The 19,857-nt window shown below is 37.0% G+C and overlaps 1 non-coding gene across 1 annotated transcript; it reads left to right on the top strand.

Annotated features, from left to right (window-relative positions):
* The first annotated feature begins 2,299 nt into the window (after positions 1 to 2,299).
* LOC148549792 (small nucleolar RNA R71) lies at positions 2,300 to 2,403 on the top strand. The gene has a single exon (XR_015898132.1). It is a non-coding gene; the product is annotated as a small nucleolar RNA R71 (small nucleolar RNA).
* Positions 2,404 to 19,857: the final 17,454 nt, after the last annotated feature.

Raw genomic sequence — 19,857 nt, 5'->3', positions numbered from 1 at the left:
GGCTAAGGGGTGAAAGAAGTATTTATGATGTGTGAAAATGAAGGAGGGATGAGGGGTTTATATAGGAGTGGAGAGGGTGGAGGTGATTGGTGAAGAGGTGATGGGGAAGAGAAGTGGAGGTGATTGGTGAGGGGGTATTTGGAAAAAGGGTGTTATGAAAAGGTGTGAAGAAGAGAGAGAGAGAGAGTTGAGGTAGGTGGGGATCCTGTGGGGTCCACAGATCTTGAGGTGTCAAGGATTTCTCATCTCTACACCATTTTGGAGTGTAAACTCCCCTTGGAGTGCCAATCCTGGCGTTAAACGCCAGGTTGCTGCCCATTTCTGGTGTTTAACGCCAGCTTTTCTTCCCTTTCTGGCATTTAAACGCCAGCTTTGTGCCCTTTTCTGGCGTTAAATGCCCAGAATGGTGCCAGACTGGGCGTTTAACGCCCATTCTGCTACCTTTACTGGCGTTTAAATGCCAGTAAGCTCCTCCTCCAGGGTGTGCTATTTTTAATACTGTTTTTGCTTTTTCAGTTGTTTTTGTGACTTCACGTGATCATCAACCTAAAGAAAATATAAAATAACAATGGAAAATAAATAGATATAATTGAATAAAATTGAGTTGCCTCCCAACAAGTGCTTCTTTAATGTCAATAGCTTGACAGTGGGCTCTCATGGAGCCTCACAGATACTCAGAGCATGATGATGGCCTCCCAACACCAAACTTAGAGTTTGAATGTGGGGGCTCTGTTTGACTCTGCATTGAGAGAAGCTTGTCATGCTTCTTCTCCATGTGTGCATAAGGAGGTCCTTGAGCCTTAAACACAAGGCAGTCCTCATTCACTTGAATGACCAGCTCTCCTCTGTCAACATCAATCACAGCTTTTGCTGTGGCTAGGAAGGGTCTGCCAAGGATGATGGATTCATCCATATTCTTCCCAGTGTCCAGGATTATGAAGTCAGCAGGGATGTAAAGGCCTTCAACCTTCACCAAGACATCCTCTACAAGTCCATAAGCTTGTTTCCTTGAATTGTCTGCCATCTCTAGTGAGATTCTTGCAACTTACACCTCAAGGATCCCTAGTTTCTCCATTAAAGAGAGGGGCATGAGGTTTACACTTGACCCTAGGTCACACAGAGCCTTCTCAAATATCATGGTGCCTATGGTATAAGGTATTAAGAACTTTCCAGGATCCTGTTTCTTCTGAGGTAATTTCAGTTGAACCAGATCATTCAGTTCATTGATGAGCAATGGGGGTTCATCCTCCCAAGTTTCATTACCAAATAACTTGACATTCAGCTTCATGATTGCTCCAAGGTACTTAGCAACTTGCTCTTCAGCAATATCTTCATCCTCTTTAGAGGAAGAATACTCATCTGAGCTCATGAATGGCAGAAGTAGGTTCAGTGGAATCTCTATGGTCTCTATATGAGCCTCAGATTCCTTTGGTTCCTCATTAGGGAACTCCTTGGAGGCCAGTGGACGTCCATTGAGGTCTTCCTCAATGGAAATTACTGTCTTTCCTTCCTCTATGCATTCGGCCATGTAGGACGTGTTTATGGCCTTGCACTCTCTCTTGGGATTCTCTTCTGTATTGCTTGGGAGAGCACTAGGAGGGAGTTCAGTAGCTTTCTTACTCAGCTGACCCACCTGTGCCTCCAAATTTCTAATGGAGGACCTTGTTTCAGTCATGAAACTTAGTGTGGTTTTAGATAGATCAGAGACTATGGCTGCTAAGCTAGAGAGACTCTGCTCAGAATTCTCTATCTGTTGCTAAAAAATGATGGAAAAGGCTTGCTATTGCTAAACTTATTTTGTCCACCATTATTATTATTGAAGCCTTGGTTAGGCTTCTGTTGATCCTTCCATGAGAGATTAGGATGATTTCTCCATGAAGGATTATAGGTGTTTACATAGGGTTCTCCCATGTAATTCACCTCTTCCATTGCAGGGTTCTCAGGATCATAAGCTTCTTCTTCAGAAGATACTTCTTTAGTACTGCCTGTTGTTGCTTGCATTCCAGACAGACTCTGAAAAATCATATTGACTTGCTGAGTCAATATTTTGTTCTGAGCCAATATGGCATTCAGAGTATCAATCTCAAGAACTCTTTTCTTCTGAGTTGTCCCATTATTCACAGGATTCCTTTTAGAAGTGTACATGAATTGGTTATTTGCAACCATTTTAATGAGTTCCTGGGCTTCTTCAGGTGTCTTCTTCAGATGAAGAGATCCACCAGCAGAGTTGTCCAATGATATCTTGGACAGTTCAGACAGACCATCATAGAATATGCATATGATGCTCCATTCTGAAAGCATGCCAGAAGGACACCTTCTGATCAATTGCTTGTATCTTTCCCAAGCTTCATAGAGGGATTCGCCTTCCTTCTGTCTGAAGGTCTGGACTTCCACTCTAAGCTTACTCAATTTTTGAGGTGGAAAGAAGTTTGCCAAGAAGGCATTGACCAGCTTTTCCCAAGAGTTCAGGCTTTCTTTAGGTTGTGAGTCCAACCATGTCCTAGCTCTGTCTCTTACAGCAAAAGGGAAGAGCATAAGTCTGTAGACCTCAGGGTCAACCCCATGGGTCTTAACAGTATCACAGATTTGTAAGAATTCAGCTAGAAACTGATGAGGATCTTCCAATGGAAGTCCATGATACTTGCAATTCTGCTGCATTAGAGAAACTAATTGAGGCTTAAGCTCAAAGTTGTTTGCTCCAATTGCAGGAATTGAGATGCTCCTTCCACAGAAGTCAGAAGAAGGTGCAATGAAGTCACCGAGCATCTTCCTTGCATTGTTGGCATTGTTGTTATTTTCGGCTGCCATGTCTTCTTCTCTTTCGAAAATTTCTGTTAGGTCCTCTCCATAGAGTTGTGCTTTAGCTTCTTTTAGCTTTCTCTTTAAGGTCCTTTCAGGTTCAGGATCAACTTCAACAAGAATGCCTTTGTCCTTGTTCCTGCTCATATGAAAAAGAAGAGAACAAGAAAGTATAGAATCCTCTATGTCACAGTATAGAGATTCCTTGAGGTGTCAGAGGAAAAGAAGAATAGAAGGATGAGGTAGAGAGGAGAATTCGAACTTATAGAGAGGGAGAGAGTCCGAATTGCTAATAGAGGAGAAGTGTTAGTCCTTAAATAGAAAAAGGTGAGGAGGGAGAAGAATTTTCGAAAACAAAATTAAAAAAATTTAAATTAATTAAAAGGAATTTTGAAAAAGTGGTTGATGGTTTTCGAAAATTAAAAGTGAGAAAGTGGTTAAGTGATTTTGAAAAAGATTTTGAAATTAGCAATAAAAAAAATATGATTGAAAATTAATTTGAAAAAGATGTGATTGAGAAAATATGATTGAAAAATAATTTAAAAAGATTTGATTTTTAAAATTAATGACTTGGCTAACAAGAAATTTAAAAGATATGATTCTAAAATTCAAATATTGAACCTTTCTTAACAAAGAAGTAACAAACTTGAAATTTTTGAATCAAATCATTAATTGGTAGCAAGGATTTTCGAAAATAGTGAGAGAAAAATGGAAAAGATTTGATTTTGAAAAAGATATGATAAAAAAATGATTTGAAAAAGATTTGATTTTGAAAAATTATGAAAATTTGAAAAAGATTTGAATTAAAAACTAACTTACCTCCCTTGTGTTGTCCTGGCGTTAAACGCCCAGAATGGTATCCATTCTGGTGTTTAACGCCCAAAATACTAGCCTTTTGGGCGTTTAACGCCCAGCTAGGTACCCTGGCTGGCGTTTAAACGCCAGTTTTCCTTCTTCACTGGGTGTTTTGAACGCCCAGCTTTTTCTCTGTAATTCCTCTGCTGTATGTTCTGAATCTTCAATTCTCTGTATTATTAACTTGAAAAGACATAATTTTGAAAATTTTTTGAATTTTTAATGATGAAAAACAACAAGATGAAACTAATCATGGAAAACTAAGATCAGATAAACAATGCATGCAAGACACCAAACTTAGAAATTTTCATATTAGAGACACTAATAAATTGAGAATACATATGAGAAACAACAAAAGACACAAAACAAGAGAATTTAAAGGTCAGACCCAAGAAAATCATCAAGAACGACTTGAAGATCGATGAAGAACATAATGCATATATTCGAAAGATGCAAGAAAATTAAAAATATGCAAGACACCAAACTTAAAAAGAGACACTAGACTCAAACACAAAATTTTTTGGTTTTTATGATTTTACTTTTTTTTATTTTTTTCGAAAATTATTTGGAAAAAGAAAATAAGAAATTCAAAATTCTTAATGAGAATTCCAGGAATCATGCAGTGTTAGTCTAAAACTCCGGTCCAGGAATTAGACATGACTTACTAGCCAGCCAAGCTTTCAGTAAAAGTTTCGGTTCAAAACACTAAACATGGCCAATGGCCAGCCAAGCTTTAGCAGATCATTACATTCAACAGCAAGATTGATAGAAATCAACAAGCTCTTGTGATGATAAGTTGAAACCTCGGTCGAAAAGATTAGACATGGCTTCACAGCCAGCCAGACTTCAACAGATCATCATGAAACTCTAGAATTCATTCTTAAAAATTCTGAAAAAAAAATTTTCAAAAATAAAACAAAAAATAAAAGCTTAAAATAAAATAAATTTACCTAATCTGAGCAACAAGATGAACCGTCAGTTGTCCAAACTCGAACAATCCCCGGCAACGGCGCCAAAAACTTGGTACACGAAATCGTGATCGCACACTTTTCACACAACTCCGTGCAACTAACCAGCAAGTGCACTGGGTTGTCCAAGTAATACCTTACGTGAGTAAGGGTCGATCCCACAGAGATTGTCGGCTTGAAGCAAGCTATGGTAATCCTTGTAAATCTCAGTCAGGCGGATTCAAATGGTTATGGGATTTTGATAATTAAAATATAATTAAAACAGAAAATAAGATAGAAATACTTATGTAATTCATTGGTGGGATTTCAGATAAGCGTATGAAGATGCTTTGTTCCTTCTGAACCTCTGCTTTCTTATTGTCTTCATCCAATCATTCATACTCCTTTCCATGGCAAGCTGTATGTTGGGGGATCACCGTTGTCAATGGCTACCGTCCGTCCTCTTAGTGAAAATGGTCCAAATGCGCTGTCACCGCACGGCTAATCATCTGTCGGTTCTCACTCATGTTGGAATAGGATCCATTGATCCTTTTGCGCCTGTCACTACGCCCAACACTCGCGAGTTTGAAGCTCGTCACAGTCATGCCATCCCAGATCCTACTCGGAATAGCACAGATAAGGTTTAGACTTTCCGAATCTCAAGAATGCTGCCAATTAATTCTAGCTTATACCACGAAGACTCTGATCGTGAACCAGGAGGCTAAGAGATATGCATTCAAGCTTGTTTTCATGTAGAACGGAAGTGATTTCCAGGCACGCGTTCATAAGTGAGAATGGTGATGAGTGTCACATAATCATCACATTCATCATGTTGAAGTACGAATGGATATCTTAGAATAAGAATAAACTTGAATTGAATAGAAAACAGTAGTAATTGCATTATTTCATGAAGAACAGCAGAGCTCCACACGTTAATCTTTGGGGTGTAGAAACTCCACCGTTGAAAATAGATAAGTGAAAATAGGGTAGACATGGCCGAGTGGCCAGCCTCCCATGGAGGTCTCAGAACATAAAAGTTACATAATGTGTTCCCGAGATGAAAATACAATAGTAAAATGTCCTATTTATAATGAACTAGTAGCCTAGGGTTTACAGAAATGAGTAAATGATGCAGAAATCCACTTCCGGGGTCCACTTGGTGTGTGCTTGGGCTGAGCGTTGAAGCTTTTTCGTGCTTGGGCTATTTCTAGAGTTAAACGCCAGCTTTTGTGCCAGTTTGGGCGTTTAACTCCAATTCTGCTGCCAGTTTGGGCGTTTTACGCCAGAAGTTTTAGGCTGACTTTGAACGCCATTTTGGACCATCAAATATCGGGCAAAGTATGAACTATTATATATTTCTAGAAAGCCCAGGATGTCTACTTTCCAACGCAATTGAGGGCGCACCAATTGGGCTTCTTTATCTCCATAAAATCCACTTCAAGTGCAGGGAGGTCAGAATCCAACAGCATCTGCAGTCCTTTTTCAGCCTCTGAATCAGATTTTTGCTCAGGTCCCTCAATTTCAGCCAGAAAATACCTGAAATCACAGAAAAATACACAAACTCATAGTAAAGTCCAGAAATATGATTTTTATTTAAAAACTAATAAAAATATAATAAAAATTAACTAATTCATATTAAAAACTACCTAAAAACAATGCCAAAAAGCGTATAAATTATCCGCTCATCACACGCCGTGCAATCTGACAATCTCTTTGATGTACATTCGAGCCAATTCCTCCATTGTGCAACTTATTCGAATGGGGAGATAGTGAGCTGATTTTGTCAGTCAATCCACAACTACCCAAATAACGTCACAACCAGACCGGGTTCTAAGCAAACCTATGACAAAATCCATTGCGATACTCTCCCATTTTCATTGTGGAATCTCTAAAGGCTGAAGGGTTCCTGATGGTCTCTGATGCTCAATCTTAACCTTTTGACACGTTAAACATTTAGATACATACAATGCCACATCATTCTTCATTCCTGGCCACCAGAACATCGCTTTTAGATCTTGATATATTTTAGTGCTTCCTGGATGGACTGAAAACTCGCTCTTATGAGCTTCCTTCAAAATATTTTGTCACCGGTCTCTGACATCTGGCACAACAATCCAGTTCTTGAACCTCCGCAAACCATTCTGACCTTTTGACACTCTCCACTACTTTCCCTGTTCAATCGCTGGCAATACTTTACGTAATGCTTCACCTTCCTGATGAGCCTTAAGAAGTTCTGATTTAAAATTACTTGAAATTTGCAACTGATTCAAACACGGAATTCCAGATTCTTCCTTAACTTCCAGGTTCAAACCTTGAAATACCTTTAGTAACTCTTCTTCTCGTAACATCATCCAAGCTGCATACAAAGACTTCCGACTCAGGGCATCCGCCAAAACATTCGCTTTTCCTGGATGGTAATTCAATTCAAAATCATAATCCTTCAGAAGCTCCATCCACCTCCTCTGACGCATATTCAACTTTTTCTGCCTGAAGAGATACTTCAAACTCTTATGATCTGAGAAGACATAAAACTTCACGCCATAGGGATAATGCCTCCAAGTTGTCAGAGCAAACACAACAGCAGTAAGTTCTAAATCGTGAGTCAGATAGTTCATCTCCTGCGGTTTAATTGCTGTGAGGCGTATGCTACAACATTCCGGTGTTGCATCAGAACGCACCCCAAACCCTTTAAGGATGCATGACAGTATACTTGAAATGGTTCAATTGGCTCAGGCAGTACCAACACGGGTGTAGTGGTCAACCTTTGCTTCAATGCGTGAAAACTCTCTTCACACTCTGAAGTCCAGACAAAAGGTGTATCCTTTCTAGTCAACTTAGTTAAAGGTAAGGCGAGCTATGAAAATCCTTTAAGGAATCTCCGATAATACCCTGCCAAACCTAGGAAACTCCTGATCTCTGTCACTGAAGTTGGTCGCTCCCAATTCATTACTGCTTTCACCTTAGCAGGATCCACCGCTATTCCCTGCTTACTCACCATGTGACCGAGAAACTTCACTTCACTCTTCCAAAACTCGCATTTAGATAACTTAGCGTACAACTTCTTGTCTCTCAGAATTTGCAGCACAGTTTACAAGTGATCAGCATGCTCCTCCTCAGTCTTAGAGTAAACAAGAATATCATCAATGAAGACAATGACAAACTCGTCCAGGTACGGCCGGAAAATCCTGTTCATATAACCCATGAATACTGCCGGAGCATTAGTCAATCCAAAAGGCATCACCGTATACTCATAATGACCATAACGTGTCCTGAAAGCAGTCTTCGAAATGTCTTCATTTCTAACCCTTATCTGTTTTAAACCTAACATTACTTCAATCCGATCCACCCTTTTAAGTTAACTAAATATTATTCCGTCTTAACAACTAATAGCCTTCGACTAATCATCAACTTGGGCTTTACGATTATTAATGCGTGTCATACATTACGAATGAATATCACATATTAATGATATACAAGGAAGTTCGAAATTCAACTGCTAGTTTATGGTTACCTCGGGTCTAAAAATCAGATTCGGCTGCATCCCGGTGTTTCCTGTGTGAACAGTCTCGAGCCATATGCCTCGGTGTCCCACACTTGTAGCATTCACCTAACCCAGCTCTATGCAGCTCATCTAGAGCAGTCTCTCTATAACCTTCTTGTAGTATTGCCCACTTCATGGAGTAACTTTCTGCAAATTGACTTTTCTTAACCAGTTCAGTGAAATTCGTTAACCTTTGCAGATACACGTAGTTAAAGAGGTCTCTCCTAATTCCTTTCTCATACTGAGAACACTTCCATTCCTCATAATTGGCTGGATTTCCTTGACAAACTTTTGAGAGATGGCACAGGTTGTCGAATTCACGGGTATAGTCAGCAACAGACATATTCTTTTGCTTCAGCTACATTAACTTCAACTCCTTTGCAATACGAAGTGCTTGCAAGAAATATTTCCCGTAAAATTCCGTCATGAATCTATTCCAAGGGACATCTATTAACTCTATCTGCAAGGTATAACATAACTTCTGCCACCATTTCTGAGCATCTCCCTCCAACATGTAGGTCACTATTTTCACTGACTGTACTTCAGGAACGTGCTGAGTGTACAAAAACCTCTCCACGTCTCGAAACCACCGATCAGCCTCCAATGCATTGGCATTTCTATTAAACTGAGGTGGACCACTCTTGAGGAAATCAGTAAGGGTCATAGACCTGTAGTATTGACCTACATTGCTTGTACCAGCACCCAGGCTTCCATCTCGAGGTCTTTGCATCGATTCAGTCCTAAGATTTTCCCTCTGGGAATCTCACTCGGATCTGCGAGACAACATTTGGTCCCTATTCACACCAAACAATTGATATTAAGGTGACCAGTCTCAATATCTCAAGTTTAATGCTTTAAAGTCCCAAATGCATGCTCACGAACATGTATGCTACACATACCAGTCGGATATCCTAGGTAGCATATAGTCACACACAGAGTATGCACAGAAGTATAGTCAGTCCGTCTCTGAGGCTCTACAGGAACGAACTACTCTGATACCATAATGTAACACCCTACCAGGCAGAGCTGTACACCTAGGATGTAAAATAGAGGTGGCGTGGTGCTACGACTTCTAAAATTAAAATGAATACAAATAGTAGAAAGAATATAATAAACTAGGAGTCTTGAAAAATGGGTAAAGCAAAATCGCGAAACAAAAAGCATAACGCTCCGGAAACGGAATAACTTGCGTGTGAAGAAAACTATAACTATCAAACATAAGATAATAAAAGTAGGAATAGAGAGCCAAAGATACAAAATAACAAGCTCCTAACTCAGCCCGCAAAGTCAAGGCTGGCCGGAGAATATTTACACATATATACATACATAACCAAAACCCAAATGTACATAAACAAAATCCTGTCTCTCCATAAACCTCTAAGAGGATCGAAAGGGCAAGATAAGCGGAGAGAAAACTAAGTATATATATATATATATATATATATATATACATTACTGTACAACAAAATAGCCCAGTAACCACTTCGCAGGAGTCTAGATGCCTAACGAGATGCCTCCCGACCTGCATCTGAAAAACAAAAACATAGTATGGGGTGAGAACCAGAGGTTCTCAGTATGGTAAAGATGCCACACACATAATATATAAGGTCTTGGGAATGCCAGAGGCAATCCTAGAAGGCCGATACTCAGATTATAGAGCTTAAAGTATTAAATAAAAGCTATAAAAGGTAATTTTCTAAGAGTATCTAAACTTAACTTAACTTAACTTTAAAATCTAAGTCCCATACTGCCATTCCTCCATACCTCCATCTTCGTCAGCATTTCACAGACAAATAAACAGATAAAAGCAAGCACAATAAGGTTACAAGTACTGCAGGTAACAAATATACATTTAGCTTGGCAAGTACATTTAGGCACACCCAGTTAATGCACAAACAAGTAATTCAAGTAGTATGCATATGATGCATGCTTGTCCTATGACTGATGAGGCTCATCTGTCGGTTATCCAGCCAACCCGACAAGTCCGAAAACCTTAGACTGTCCCTCGACTTGCATCCCCAAGAGTCTATCCATAGCTTTTTCTCAAATAATCAATATTGCTCAATGAGGGTTAACATTCCCAGGAATTTATAAGGTCCTGGTCACCCTTATGTCGTAGGGTCAACAGAGTATCGAGCTTTCAACCTGGTACACGTGGTGGCAAGCCACAGTACTTTATCCAGGAAATCTCGTATCTCAGATCATTTAATCATTCAAACCAAGTATCATACATGATCATTCTTTTGATTATCAAGCCAAGTAACATACATGACCATCCATAACATTTTATAGTCAATTCATCACTTTTCAGCTTTACTTCATCTCCAAGTTATCCCCATTTCTTAACTTCATCTGAATATCAGGTCTAATACTATTATTTATGACTAAGGAATGAGAATAGAGATTTTGAAGTTTGAAATTGGGTTTAAAACTTCAAAAATCATGTTTGCTGGAACAGGGGCCATGCGTGCGCGTGGGAGTGTGAAACTCCAGCTCGCGCGCGCGTCCCTTTGTCATGCGTACGCGTGGGTGAAAACTTAGTGTCACGCGTGCGCGTGGGTCATACGTACGCGTGGACATGCTTATTAACCCCTTACGCATGCGCATGGGACCAGTCGCGTACGCGTCGTCAAAATTCCATGCCACGCATACGCATGGGCCACGCGTACGCATGGACGTACGTTCTTCAAAAAAAAAAAAGATCAACCAGAGCTGCACAATCAGGGAGAATACCACCTGCATATCAACATATTACCCTCCAAATTTCCGACGAGCATAACTTGATCGTTTTAAATCGTTTTTCTTCCGTTCTTCGAATGGCATAAACTTCACGAACCCAATTTTCATTTAAAACATGTTAGAATCAATTTCGGGTTCCAAAAACCAAGTTATAGCCCGTCGAAGTTCAACCCAAAACTACAATTTCGCAAACCCCTTTAAACCTTATTCTCATCCAAAGTTTCCATTTCATTCATTATCAACCTATCAATACCAACACAATTCCAGCAACAACACTCAACCATGTCTCTTTCCAAATTAACATAATAACAATCTCCATCCCATAATTAAATTACTAATTATCCAACAAACACCAACCAAACATATTCATCAACAAATTGCTAAACATTAAACACACACCTGCATTCCAACTTATCCTATGGTCATCTAGCCTAAGTTTTCACAGAACATTATATATTAAATGCAAGAAATCTAAACCATACCTTGGCCGATTTCCACATAACGATCAAGGCAATTTAATTAAAACCAATCACAACCTCAAAACCTCAACTACACAGCTTCCTCTAAGTTCTGGTATTCACAATTTCAAGCTCCAATTATTTATTCACAACCTAATACACATTCATAACACATATATACCCAATTTAATTTCTAAAATACAAATTTAGAATATTTAGATAGAATTATTATATCCTCACCTTACCCAAGCTTCATATAAGCAAGAGTGAACGTTTTCCTCAAGCTAATTGGATCCTAAAACATCAAAAGTCAAAGAAACTCAACATCTCTTTCAATTTTTGAAAAATTTGGGGAAAGGAGTGGCTAGGAGTGATTAGTGGCTTACCAATAAATTTATTCCGGTAGAAACGTAGAGCTCGACGCGGTGGTCACGTGACTGCAAATGGTGCGGTGATCGGAGCTCGGACGGAGGAGTTACGACAATTTAAATTTATCGTAAAGGGTTTTCTTCTTTCTTCTCCCCTGCTTGCAAGCTTCAGCGTTTTGCTGAAAATGGAGAAGAGAAGGACGTGGGCTCATTTAAAAGGCTGGCCTGGTTGGGCCCACGGCTCGGTTTGGGCCCGATTTAACCGGTTCGGTCTAATTTTGGACCGATTTGTTCGAAATTAGTGTCAAAATTCTCGTTTCAATGAGCTCTATCCTAATTTAATATAATATTCAGATTTATAATTTTTTTATTAAAAATTAATTTATCGACTAATTATTTACTAATTTAACGGGTTTACAGATACTGTGATACGAAAATCATAAAAAATATAATCCAATGACTAATACATACTCAGGATAAGTAACAATGTGTGGAAACAAATAATTCGGTTACACTCGGAATACATACAAACCACACATTTGTTCATAAATAGGCTACTCAGTACTCGTGATATATGTATTTACATATCTAGGTGTCTTGGTACTTGGGATACGTCATATATGTTTATCCATAACTAGATAATTCAGTATCTGAGATATGTGTATGCATATATGTTTAGGTGTCTCAATACCTTAGATATATCGTCAAAATATAATATATAAATAACTGATTGAAGATAATGATTAATAGGACTTAGGCTTAGTTTGGTAAAACTTTTGCTTTTTAAAAGTTACAGCACTTGCATTTGGTAAAATCAAGTTAAAAATAGCTTTTAATAAGCACAAGCACCACAATTATGTTTGGTAAAATAACTTTTAAAAATAAAAGTCTAGAATAAACATATCTTTATATAACGAAGAATAATTACTTTTTTTAAAATTTTTTAAAATTTCATATAATGTAAAAAATAAATATTTATTATATCATAATATCATCACGAAAATACCATATCAACCAATAATAAAACTTGTATGTAATCTAATATTAATACTGGTACATCCATTACCCACCTATATTTACATATGTATATATATGTTGTTACTATAATTTTGACTACATATGTTATTACTATAATTTTGATTAATGTTTATTCAGTTAGTGTACGAAAATTTTATGATAGGTTCCATAAGCTACGTCTCCTACCTCACGTTCTAAAGAAAAAAAAAAAAGAACAGATCTATTAAAAAATACAAAAATAATGCACAAAAAATAATATAAATAGATATAAGTTCATACATAATTTATGATAGAAATGTATTTATGTTGGAATTTGTGAAGATTAAAGTGAAAAATTAAAAATACATAAAGATTGCGTTAGAATTTGTAAAAATTAGGGTGAGAAATTAAAAATATATGAGAACTCCAATCGCAATATAATGGTAGAAGTTAAAGTGTTGATCCTTCAAATATTAAACTATATTATTGAGAAGTTAAAGTGTTGATCCTTCAAATATTAAAAAAGTTAACCTTATATAATAATAATAAAAATATTTTTATCCTTTTAGTCCATTTTTTTAAATATTTATTGTTTTCATCTTATCTATTATTCAAATAAGTTTCTATAATTAAGAATTTATATATAAATATTATGTAAGTTAACTAAATCCTAAATTATATTTATAACACCTATGACTTTATTGTTTGTAAATTAATAATATAAAAGTTACAAACAATTAATAATTAAAAAATTTAATATTATAATTGTATAATTATCATTTTTAATTTTTTCAAAAACTTAAATTATCATTTTAAACTAGATAAATAAATAAATAAAAATAATTAAAGAATTAATTCAAAATAAAAAGAAAAAAGTAATATTACTATTTATTGTCAAAGAGATAAGATCTGAGAACCAAAGTACAAAAGAGAAGATTATAAGAGTGATTCACGGATAAAGTGCTCTATGTGAGTGCGAAAGAAAAAGAGAAGAAAGAAGGGTTTTTTTTTTTTTTGTTGGAAAGAAAATTGAACTTTTGGATTTAGAAAAAATTTTAGGAACATCACTAACTTCTAATTTTTCTTATGATGACCAATTGATCATCATCCAAACCCATAAAAGTTAGAGAAGGAGGTCATCAATATTTTTTTAGAGGGGCCACTCTTAATTATTTTATTTTTTTTTACATAAAATTTTTTTGGGAGGGGTGCCTCCCCTTTATATAGGAAACTTCGTTCCTGCTCATCACACGGAACTAATTCAACTAATAATCTGTATTTCCTCTTACTTTATTCTTCGTACATGGCTATTAGTAATCATTTTTCTTTTCTTGTGCTAATTTATTCAAATGGGATAATTAGAAGTGGTAAATGGGAGTAATAGTTGAGTGCGATTCATCTGTGATATTGCACACTTATCGTCTTAATTCTTTGGATACGCTAAAGAATCTCATATTAACTAGTATGGGTATACTAGATTCTAAGAAAGTTAGAAGAGTTGCATACAGATTTCTATCAGTGCTTCCGAGTGGAGAGTTTCGAAACAAGACATTTTGGGTCGAGGTTGATTAGCATGTGACGGTCATGTTTGACGTACATGCGAGACATAGTTATCAGAATCGAACCGGTGATCGAACCGGTCAAGCTATTGGGTCACTGGGTTATTGGTTCAACCGGTGAATCACTGGTTGAACCGATTGACCCGGTCCTATATAAATAAAACTCTTTTTTTTTTTACCGGCGCGGACGCGTCATTCACGCTTACGCGCCGATATGCATTTTGGCCGAAGGACGCGTACGCACCAGGTGCGCGCACGCGTGGATGAGGTTGGGCCAAAGGCATAGTGCTGGCCCAGGCTCAGCACAACTCTCGGGTGGGTGGCCTGCGCCATTTGATGATTGGACTTTTGACAGTTTAGAAATTCACAAATGAATTCTCGTTGCAAGTATAGTTTCTAAACCAACAATAATCCTTTCATACAAAAATTTGTTTGTCACTAGTACAAACCCCTAAATTTATAAACCGAAGTATTGAACCTCGGGTCGTTCTCCCTAGGAATTACTATAAAGTGTCATTGTTATTGGTTATGGAGTATGTTTGGGGTTTTTGAGATAGGAGACAAGTAATGTAAAATGCAGTGAAAATAAACTAACAACTATGAAAAGCTCTTGGCAAGGTTATGAGAATTGGAAGTCCCATCCTTATTATCCTCCTCAATTGTGATGAGAATTGTCCATTGCTACCACTTAGTTAACCTCTAACCATGAAGGAAAGTCAAGTGGATGAATCAACTTGATTCCACAAGTCCTAGCCAACTCCCAAGGGAAAGACTAGCTTTAGTGGTATCCAAATCAATTAGCAACTTCTAATTATCAATCAACAAAGGATTTAGATAACTCAAGCGTCACCAATTACTCTACCAAAGCCAAGAGAAACAAAATCTACACTAAAATTCAACCAAGCATTTCATCAAATACTTGGAAGGCATAAAAGGAAAGCAAAAATTGATAACAACAATGAAATCTAACAACTACTTATTGCAAGGAATTAATAACAACAATAAAAAAAACACAATTATTATGAATTACTTCAATTTGAATTGGAAGTAAATAGAAGGAACAAGAGTAGATCTACAATAAAGCATAGAAACAACATAAAGGAAATTACAATAAAAGAGTAGAAGAAAATGATTGTAACAACAAAGAATTGAGAAGCAAAAGTAGAAGAGAGCATGAATTGAAATCTAGATCTAAGAACTAAACCTAATTCTAGAGAGAAGTGAGAACTTCTCTCTCTAAAACTAACTAAAACTAATCCTAATGTGTGTAATGAAGTCATGATTCCCCTTCAATTCTTGGCTTTAAATAGCATTTTTGGCGCCAAGATTGGTTGGGATTGGGCCCCACAACCTTTCTGAATTCGCTGGCCACGTTTTCATTAAAAAATCATATATCAACACCGATGCGTACGCGCACAGCACGCGTACGCGTCCATGGCGTGTTTCGCAAAGTGCGCATAAGCGCCTAGTGCGTGCGCGCTTCCATGGGCGAGTTCAAATCTTTGGCTTTTCATGATTTCTCCACTTTGCATGCTTTCTTCCTCACTCCTTTGCTCCATTCCTAGCCTTTTCCAACCTGAGATCACTAGCAAGCATATCAAGGCATCTAGTGGAATCAAAGGTGAATTAAGTTTAACTAATTAAAGGCCTAGAAAGCATGTTTTCACACTTAAGCACAAATTGGGAAACAATCATGAAACCATGCTATTTCATTGAGTAAATGTGGGTAAAAGGTGATAAAATCCTCTAAATCAAGCACAAGATAAACCCTAAATATGGGGTTTATCAACCTTCCTACACTTAAACCAAGCATGTCCTTATGCTTAAACCAAGAATGAAGTAAGGGTATGGCATTTATTCAATGGAATCTAATCTAAATGCAACCTAAACTATATGCATCTATCTATATGAATGCAACTAAATGCAAAATGATTCTACCTACTTGGTCAAAAATAAATCAATCTCCAAGACATATATTCACAAGTAGGGCCAAGGTCCCATGACGACTCATGAATCCTACCAATTTAAATATCAAAATGAAGTTCAAGTAGACTTGCAAGAAGAACGCGCATGAAAGCCGAAAATCAAGGAATTGAGCATCGAACCCTCACCGGGAGTGTTTGCACTCTAGTCGCTCAAGTGTGTAGGGTCGATTCTCTTAATTCTCCCCTAATCATGCTTTCCAAGATTTATTTTTTATCTAACAATCAATATTTACTCAATACATGCATACAATTATCATGAGGACTTTCTCAAGGGTTGTAATGGGGCTAGGGTCATATATGGTTAAGTGGACTAGAATTGAATCTTTGATTAACATAGACTTTCCCACCTAACCTATATAACCTATACAATTAAGTTCTAATCTAACTACCAATTCTTCACTTTCCCACATACTCATGCATTTTCCTTATATTTCACAACACATATGCATTGACCCTTATTGAGCTTTGCTTTGGGGCATTTTGTCCCCATTTTATTGTTTTCTTCTTTTTTTTTTCTTTTCTTTTCCATATATTTCTTTTTATTTTTCTTTTTCTTTTGTTTTTCTTCTCTTTTTTTTTTTCTTTCAAACTATATACAAGAACATCAATGCATAAGGTTTATACATTTAATTAATACATGAGTATGCACCTAATTCCCAAATATAGAAATACAAAACACCCTTTTATCCCAACCAATGTTCCCAAATCTTCCCAAACTTGAATTATAAACACTCTCACTAGCCTAAACTAATCAAAGATCCAAACAAGGGACTTTTATTGTTTTTCGCTTTAGGCTTGTAATGTGCTAAAATAAAGAACAATTGGGTTAAGCATAGGCTCAAAATTGGTTAACAATGGAGAGTAAAAGGTAGGCTATTTGGGTAAGTGAGCTAATGAAATAATGGCCTCAATCATATAAATACATGAATACACAAAATAATGGACATAAAGAATTAAACAAATCAAAGATCACAATCATAGAAAGAGAGTAATGCACACAAGAAGAGAAAATAAGTGGTTATAAGATGTAACCACACCATTAGGCTCAAATCTCACAAGCTTGTGTTCTTAGCTCAAAAATCGTGTTCCAAAATAAATTCTTTCAAGCAAGTTCAACAAAAAGTTTTCAAATTGGTAGGTTGCCCTAAAAATAATTTATTGGAAAAGAAATTATCACCCTAACCAAGTAGTCCTAATAGGAAAGAAGTAGTAAAAATATGTACAAATTCTAACTAACATGCAACCTATTATGTATTGCAACAACTATCTAACGAAGAAAATAAAAAAATTGGTGTTGAAAAGGAAATTGTTACCCATGGAGATCGGTCAGACGACCTCCCCACACTTGAAGATTGCACTGTCCTCAGTGCATGCAAAGAAGAGCAAGGTGGATGGGTTGCTACAATTGATGAGCTTCTTCAAAGGACTGTGCGGATGACTTGTTTGTTGCCCCATTTAGAAACTTTCCTATTCCTCCGTTCTTGGTGGCCAACCTAAAGGGAGAGAAAAAAGAAAGAAAATTAAGCCTATAACAAAGATAGCAAAGCAAAGAGAACATAGGCGGGGGCTAATGCCAAATAAGGGTAAGGGTCTCACTACATGGTAGCTACAACATGTGAGTGAAAAAGCAATATAAGCAAAGGCATATCAACTAATACTTGATGCAAGAGTAAAGTCAACACATGAAGAGCATATTGAGCATCAAGATCAAAGAAGGATTGACACAAACAAGATTAGTGATAAGCATGAAAGCATAAGGTCCCATCCAAACTCAATGATAATGAAGTACAAAAACAAAGAATAATGAATAAGGAGAGACTAAAGCACTAATCATGTGTGTGGAACAAATATGATCATTAATGTTAAACAAGTCACGAAGCACCAAAATAATGCAAGAAGTTCTCAACAATTGAGTATAAGAATTCAACACCATTATGAAAATGAGAAACTTAGAAAAAAAATTGAAAATAGGCTATAAAATCAAAATTGAAATGTAAAGAAAGAAGTATACGAATGCGATAAACAAAAAAAAATGGAAGAGGAGAAAAAAAAACTCTTTTTTTTACCGGCGCGGACGCCTCATTCACGCTTACGCGCCGATGTGCATTTTGGCCGAAGGGCGCGTACGCACCAGGTGCGCGCACGCGTGGATGAGGTTGGGCCAAAGGCATAGTGCTGGCCCAGGCTCAGCACCACTCTCGGGTGGGTGGCCTACGCCATTTTGATGATTGGACTTTTGACGGTTTAGAAATTCACAAATAAATTCTCGTTGCAAGTATAGTTTATAAACCAACAATAATCCTTTCATACAAAAATTTGTTTGTCACTAGTACAAACCCCTAAATTTATAAACCGAAGTATTGAACCTCGGGTTGTTCTCCCTAGGAATTACTATAAAGTGTCCTTGTTATTGGTTATGGAGTATGTTTGGGGTTTTTGAGATAGGAGACAAGTAATGTAAAATGCAATGAAAATAAACTAACAACTATGAAAAGCTCTTGGCAAGGTTATGAGAATTGGAAGTCCCATCCTTATTATCCTCCTCAATTGTGATGAGAATTGTCTGTTGCTACCACTTAGTTAACCTCTAACCATGGAGGAAAGTCAAGTGGCTGAATCAACTTGATTCCACAAGTCCTAGCCAACTCCCAAGGGAAAGACTAGCTTTAGTGGTATCCAAATCAATTAGCAACTTCTAATTATCAATCAACAAAGATTTAGATAACTCAAGCATCACCAATTACTCTACCAAAGCTAAGAGAAACAAAATCTACACTAAAATCCAATCAAGTATTTCATCAAACACTTGGAAGGCATAAAAGGAAAGCAAAAATTGATAACAACAATGAAATCTAACAACTACTTATTGCAAGGAATTAATAACAACAATCAAAAGAAACACAATTATTATGAATTACCTCAATTTGAATTGGAAGTAAATAGAAGGAACAAGAGTAGATCTACAATAAAGCATAGAAACAACGTAAAGGAAATTACAACAAAAGAGTAGAAGAAAATGATTGTAACAACAAAGAATTAAGAAGCAAAAGTAGAAGAGAGCATGAATTGAAATCTAGATCTAAGAACTAAACCTAATTCTAGAGAGAAGTGAGAGCTTCTCTCTCTAAAACTAACTAAAACTAATCCTAATGTGTGTAATGAAGTCATGATTCCCCTTCAAACCTTGGCTTTAAATAGCATTTTTGGCGCCAAGATTGGTTGGGATTGGGCCCCACAACCTTTCTGAATTCGCTGGCCACGTTTTCATTAAAAAATCATATATCAACATCGACGCGTACGCGTCCATGGCGTGTTTCGCAAAGTGCGCGTAAGCGCCTAGTGCGCGCGCGCGTCCATGGGCGAGTTCAAATCTTTGGCTTTTCATGATTTCTCCACTTTGCATGCTTTCTTCCTCACTCCTTTGCTCCATTCCTAGCCTTTTCCAACCTGAGATCACTAGCAAGCATATCAAAGCATCTAGTGGAATCAAAGGTGAATTAAGTTTAGCTAATTAAAGGCCTAGAAAGCATGTTTTCACACTTAAGCACAAATTGGGAAACAATCATGAAACCATGCTATTTCATTGAGTAAATGTCGGTAAAAGGTGATA

The sequence above is a fragment of the Arachis ipaensis genome, chromosome B8 (assembly GCF_059453495.1).
Source record: "Arachis ipaensis isolate K30076 ecotype BB chromosome B8, ASM5945349v1, whole genome shotgun sequence".
Lineage (NCBI taxonomy): Eukaryota > Viridiplantae > Streptophyta > Magnoliopsida > Fabales > Fabaceae > Arachis > Arachis ipaensis.
This window is presented reverse-complemented; position numbering and strand designations above follow the sequence as displayed.